This window comes from Nycticebus coucang, chromosome 8, assembly GCF_027406575.1.
Source record: "Nycticebus coucang isolate mNycCou1 chromosome 8, mNycCou1.pri, whole genome shotgun sequence".
NCBI lineage: Eukaryota > Metazoa > Chordata > Mammalia > Primates > Lorisidae > Nycticebus > Nycticebus coucang.
In genome coordinates, this window is record NC_069787.1 from 55,882,855 (window position 1) to 55,890,095 (window position 7,241).

At 38.6% G+C, this 7,241-nt stretch overlaps 1 non-coding gene across 1 annotated transcript; it reads left to right on the plus strand.

Annotated features, from left to right (window-relative positions):
* Positions 1-242: 242 nt before the first annotated feature.
* On the plus strand, positions 243-314 carry TRNAC-GCA (transfer RNA cysteine (anticodon GCA)). The gene has a single exon. It is a non-coding gene; the product is annotated as a tRNA-Cys (tRNA).
* Positions 315-7,241: the final 6,927 nt, after the last annotated feature.

Sequence of the window (7,241 nt, forward strand, 5' to 3'; positions counted from 1 at the left end):
ATGCCCAGAGAGCTATGGGCAGCTGGTGGTAAATTTTAAAAGCTGGAAAATTAAATGAAGGCTCCAGCATTGAGCTTCAGTTTCTGGGTAAAGAATAAGCATACTTGCTTTGGGAAAAGCAAGAGGTGTGGTTAGAAGGAAACTGGGGATAAATATAGTATCACAGACACAAAAGATATTTATGAGCTGTGATGTAGGTCATTAACATGGAATAGTGTTTATATGAAGCTAATTATTGCCATGGGGGTATAGCTCAGTGGTAGAGCATTTGACTGCAGATCAAGAGGTCCCTGGTTCAAATCCAGGTGCCCCCTGAAACATGCTTTTGTTTCTTGGCAGCTTTATTTGAAGTCTTGGACTAGAGAAAGGAAGGAGGGCACCTAGTGCTCAAAGTTTAAAGAGGCATTTACTGTCAGATCTGTGCAAATGCCTTGACTCATTAACTTCCTCACAATAGAGCTATGAGCTCACATGAACTCTAACACACACAGTCACACACCTGATATTCACACCTACCTACCTACCCACAATACACATGTGCTTTCTGACATGTACCTTTATGTCCATCTTCTTTTCTTTAAGCTTTTTATTTTATCTCATATTTTATAGGAATGTTTGTAAATTCTTCCTCGGCACCTATAGCTCAGTGGCTAGAGCACCAGTCACATACACCAGAGCCACATACAACCAAAAAACAGATGTTGTGGCGGGTGCTTGTAGTCCCAGCTACTTGGGAGGCTGAGGCAAGAGAATACCTTAAGCCCAAGAGTTTGAGGTTGCTGTGAGCTGTGATTTGACAGCACTCTACTGAGGCTGACATAGAGAGACTCTGTCTCAAAAAAAAAAAAGTTTGTAAATTCTATGCATTTTAGACTTACAGAAGAATTGTTAAGAGAGTATATCTTCTCCTACTGTTAACATCTTACATAACCATATTATATATTTATATTAAATATATAACCAAGATATATTTAATGAGAACTATGAAATAAAATGTTTAAGGACATGGATATGTTAATTGCCCTGATTTGTTCATTTCACATGTATAAAAATGCAAGTATCAAAATATCACACTGTATCACATAAATTGGTATAATTATTATATGTCAATTAAAAATATTAATAAAGGCTGGTGCAGTGGCTCACACCTATAATCCTAGCACTCTGGGAATCTGAGGCAGGTGGATTGCTGGAGCTCAGGAGTTGGAGACCATGCTGAGCAAGAGGGAGAGACCCCATTTCTAAACATATCTGGGCATTGTGGCAGGCGCCTGTAGTCTCAGCTACTTGGGAAGCTAACGTAAGATGATCACTTGAGCCCAAGAGTTTGAGGTTGCTGTGCCATGGCACTCTCTACCCAGAGCATCAGAGAGAGAGAGAGAGAGAGAGAGAGAGAGAGAGAGAGAGAGAGAAACTATGAAATAAATATTGGTGCAATGCTATTAACCAAACGACAGACTTTATTTGGATTTCACTAATTTTTTTCCACCTTATATCTTTTCTCTGCCCCAGGATTCAATCCAGGAAGGATACCATGTTGCTTTTAGCTGTGCTCTCTCCTTAGTCTTCTTTATACTCTAACAATTTCTCTATCTTTCCTTTTTTTTTTTTGTTAACTTGACACTTATGAAAAGTCCTGGCTAAATATTTTGCAGAATGACCCTCCCTTTGAATTTGCCTGGTATTTTCTCACGATTACACTGGGGTTATGTATTTTCAGGAGAAATATGGCAAAGATAATGCACCCTTTGTTTTATATCATATTGGGGTAAAAGGTAAACATTGCAACAATTTGTGGATCTGCTACATTGGTAACACTTTTAGGGGTTCAGCCTCTGGAGCATGCCAGGCTATTCCTTCTAGAGTGAGAGATATGGCTACACTTTGCACTTCTCACCCCACGTTACTTGGTGGGCTACTTTGGATTTTAGCAGCAGTGAGTTTGAATGTGCTGCTGTGGTGTATTTACTGGATAACAACAACCCAAACAGACTGACTGGTGTTAGTGGGTTCCATAACAAGGGAAGAGTCTGCAGAAAGAGGACACTATAGTGAAAGGTGGTCTTCCACTTATGATTATTATGACTTGGTATTGAAAGTGCTCCTGGCTAGGAGCTGAGGGTAGAATGGGGTTGGAAGATTGGGGAGATAGTGGTCAAAGGATACAAAGTTTCAGCTAGATAGGAGAAAGAAGGTGGTGCAACATGGTGACTATAGTAAATAGCAATGTATCCTGTATACTTGAAAATTGCTAAGAGGGTAGATTTTAAATATTCTCACCACACACAAAAAAAATGGTAAACATGTGAAGTAAAGCATATACCCTGTTTCCCCGAAAATAAGACAGTGTGCTCCCAAAGATGCACTAGGTCTTATTTTCAGGGGACATCTTACCTTTCCTGTAAGTAGGTCTTATTTTCGGAGGATGTCTTATTTTCGGGGAAACAGGGTATTAATTCGCTTGGGTTAGTCATTCCACAATGCAGACATATTTTAAAACACTATGTTGTACTCCATAAGCATATACAATTTTATTTGTCAATTAAGAACATAACAATTGGGGAGCACCTGTGGCTCAGTGAGTTAGGCGCCGGCCCCATATGCCGAGGGTGGCGGGTTCAAACCCAGCCCCGGCCAAACTGCAACAAAAAATAGCGGGGCGTTGTGGCGGGCGCCTGTAGTCCCAGCTGCTCGGGAGGCTGAGGCAAGAGAATCGCGTAAGCCCAAGACTTAGAGGTTGCTGTGAGCCGTGTGACGCCACAGCACTCTACCCAAGGGCGGTACAGTGAGACTCTTGTCTCTACAAAAAAAAAAAAAAGAACATAACAATTAAAAAGAAAGTGTGGCAACTCCAGCTTTGCTAATTCACGTTTCTCTGTTTTCACAGCACATTGAATTTACCTCTCTTATTAATCTTCTCTTGGTGTATTGTAATCATTTATATTTCTGTGTATTATTCAGGCTATGCTTGGTTACGCTGTGGCAATAACCTTGAAATCTCATAGCTCAACACAAAAAGATCTGTGTCTTGTTCATGAAAGGTCTCCTGGTGCTTGTTCCTCTTGCAGCTGTGTCATCGAGCTTGTGTGGCCCGTTTTTAGTTGCTTACCCTGGGATTGACACGCATCACTTGTGCTCATAACTCAGAGGACAGAACTAGTCATATGGTCCCAACTTAACTGAAATGGAGGGTGGACAGGTAAGAATGCATTTGGACACTTGGTGAGCACTAATTTTCTCTACCATCACCAATCATATCCCACCCTATTGGGCCCCTGAATAGTGAGTGACAATTCTTTCTGATTATTCTTGTTATCATCAGTCACTGGTAGGGGTTCAGAAAGTATTTGGTGAATACCAGCTATTAGCTATTTGTATGAGTGAATAAATGGATGATGCAAGATATACAGCCATGAGTCACTTAACTACAGGGCTACATGCTATACATTCTTGGTCCTTTGTGCAAACATTATTGAGTGTATTTATACAAACCTAGATGATACAGCCTACTACACACCGAGGCTGTGTGGTATAGCCTATTGTTCCTGCGCTACCGACCTGTACTGTGTGTTACTATACTGAAAACCGTAAGCAACTGTAACACAACTCTGATATTTGGGTATCTAAACATAGAAAGTAAAAAATATGCTATAAAAGATAAAAATTCTAGACTTATGTAGACAGGAATGGACCCAGAAGGAGTGGAAGTTGCTTTGGTGATTTAGTGAGTAGATGGTGAACATGAAAGCCTAGGACATTACGTATACTACTGTAGACTTTATTTACACTGTATGCTTAGGTTACTTTAAATTATAAACGTATCTTTTCTTTCTTCAACGATAAATTTACCTTAGTTTGCTGTAAATTTTTTACTTTGTAAATTTAATATTTTTTAACTTTTTGACTCTTGTAATAACACTCAGCTTAAAACATAAATACGTTGCACAGATGTAGAGAAATATTTTCTTCCTTTCTGTCCTATCCTATTTGCTTTTTTTAATGTTAAAAATTTGAATTTTTTTCTTTTTAAACTTTTTTGTTAAAAGCTAAGACACGCATGCGCACACTTGCCTAGACCTACAGAGGGTCAGGATCGCCAATATCACTGTCTTTCACCTCATCATCTTGTCCCACTGGAAAGTCTTCAGGGGCAATAACATGCATAGAGCTGTCAGCTCCTATGATATCAATGCATTCTTCTGGAAGACCTCCTGAAGGAGCTGTCTGAGGCTGTTTTACAGTTATCTCTTTTTTTATATATATAAGCCGAAAGACTACACTTTAAAATAATGATAAATAGTATAGTAAATACATAAACCAGTAACATAGTCATTTATTACCATTACCAAGAATCATGTACTGTACATAATTGTGTGTGCTATACTTTCTTTTTCTTTCTTTCTTTTTTTTTTTAATTAAATCATAACTGTATACAATGATATGATTATGGGGCATCATACACTCACTTCATAAACCATTTGACACATTTTTATCACAGTGGTTAACATTGCCTTTCCGGCGTTATCTCAGTTACTGTGCCAAAACATTTACATTCTACATTTACCAAGTTTCGCAAATACCCCTGTAATATGCACCACAGGTGTGATCCCACCGATTCCCCTCCCTCTACCCACCCCTCCCCTTTCCCACTTCCCCCTATTGTTAAGTTGTAGCTGGGTTATAGCTTTCATGTGAGAGTCCCAAATTAGTTTCATAGTAGGGCTGTGTACATTGGGTATTTTTTCTTCCATTCTTGGGATACTTTACTAAGAAGAATATGTTCCAGCTCCATCCATGTAAACATGAAAGAGGTAAAGTCTCCATCTTTCTTTAAGGCTGCGAAGTATTCCATGGTATACATATACCACAATTTATTAATCCATTCGTGGATCGATGGGCACTTGGGCTTTTTCCATGACTTAGCTATTATGAATTGGGCTGCAATAAACATTCTGGTACAAATATCTTTGTTATGTTGTGATTTTTGGTTTTCTGGGTATATGCCCAGCAGAGGAATTACAGGATTGAATGGCAGATCTATTTTTAGATCTCTGAGTGTTCTCCATATATCTTTCCAAAAGGAATGTATTAATTTGCATTCCCACCAGCAGTGCAGAAGTGTTCCCTTTTCTCCGCATCCACGCCAACATCTCTGGTCTTGAGATTTTGTGATATAGGCTAGTCTCATTGGAGTTAGATGATATCTCAAAGTAGTTTTGATTTGCATTTCTCTGATGATTAAAGATGATGAGCATTTTTTCATATGTCTGAAGGCCGTGCGCCTGTCTTCTTCAGAGAAGTTTCTCTTCAAATCCCTTGCCCAGCCTGTGATGGGATCCCTTGTTTTTTTCTTGCTGATGCGTTTGAGTTCTCTGTGGATTCTGGTTATTAAACCTTTGTCAGAGATATACCCTGCAAATATCTTCTCCCATTCTGAGGGCTGTCTGCTTGCTCTGCTTACTGTGTTCTTAGCTGTGCAGAAGCTTTTTAGTTTGATCAAGTCCCAGTAGTGTATTTTTGAAGCTGCTTCAATTGCCCGGGGGGTTCTCCTCATGAAATACTCACCCAGACCAATTTCTTCAAGGGTTTTCCCTGCATTCTCCTCTAGTATTTTTATAGTTTCATGTCTTAAGTTTAAATCTTTAATCCAATGAGAGTCTATCTTAGTTAATGGTGAAAGGTGTGGGTCCAATTTCAGTCTTCTGCAGGTTGCCAGCCAGTTCACCCAGCACCATTTGTTAAATAGGGAATCTTTTCCCCACTGAATGTTTTTAATTGGCTTGTCAAAAATCAAATAGCGGTAAGTAGCTGGATTCATCTCTTGGTTCTCTATTCTGTTCCAGATATCTACTTCTCTGTTTTTGTGCCAATACCATGCTGTTTTGATCACTATCGATTTGTAGTAAAGTCTGAGGTCTGGTAGTGTGATTCCTCCTGTTTTGTTTTTATTTCTGAGTAATGTCTTGGCTATTCAAGGTTTTTTCTGATTCCATATAAAACGAAGTAATATTTTTTCAAGATCTTTAAAATATGACAGTGGAGCTTTAATAGGGAGTGCGTTGAAATTATATATTGCTTTGGGTAGTATGGACATTTTGATAATGTGGATTCTTCCTAGCCATGAGCATGGTATGTTTTTCCATTTGTTAACATTTTCAGCTATTTCTTTTCTTAGAGTTTCATAGTTCTCTTTATAGAGATCTTTCACGTCTTTTGTTAGGTAAATTCCCAAATATTTCATCTTCTTTGGCACTACTGTGAATGGGATAGAGTCCTTAACTGCTTTTTCAATTTGACTGTTGTTGGTGTATATAAAGGCTACCGATTTATGAATGTTGATTTTGTAACCTGAGATGCTGCTGTATTCCTTGATCACTTCTAGGAGTTTTGTAGTAGAGTCCCTAGTGTTTTCCAGATACACAATCATATCATCTGCGAAGAGCGAGAGTTTGATCTCTTCTGACCCTATATGGATACCCTTGATCGCCTTTTCTTCCCTAATTGCGGTGGCTAAAACTTCCATTACAATGTTGAAAAGCAATGGAGAAAATGGGCAGCCTTGTCTGGTTCCTGATCTGAGTGGAAATGATTCCAATTTAACTCCATTCAATATGATATTGGCTGTGGGTTTGCTGTAGATAGCCTCTATCAGTTTAAGAAAAGTCCCTTCTAGACCAATTTTCTTGAGTGTTCTGATCATGAGGGGATGCTGGATATTATCAAAAGCTTTTTCTGCATCAATTGAGAGAATCATATGGTCTTTGTTTTTTAATTTGTTTATGTGCTGAATTACATTTATAGATTTATGTATATTGAACCAGCCTTGAGACCCTGGGATAAAACCAACTTGGTCATGATGTATAATTTGTTTGATGTGTTGCTGAATTCTGTTTGTTAGGATCTTGTTGAATATTTTTGCATCTATATTCATTAGTGATATTGGTCTATAATTTTCTTTTCTTGTTGGGTCTTTTCCTGGTTTGGGGATCAGGGTGATGTTTGCTTCATAGAACGTGTTGGGTAGTCTTCCTTCTTTTTCTACATTTTGGAACAGGTTGAGTAATATAGGTACTAATTCCTCTTTAAAGGTTTGGTAGAATTCTGACGTGAAACCATCTGGTCCCGGGCTTTTCTTTTTAGGGAGGTTTTGTATAGTTGATGCTATTTCTGAACTTGATATGGGTCTGTTCAACATTTCCACTTGATTCTGGTTAAGTCTTGGAAGGTGGCATGCTTCCAAG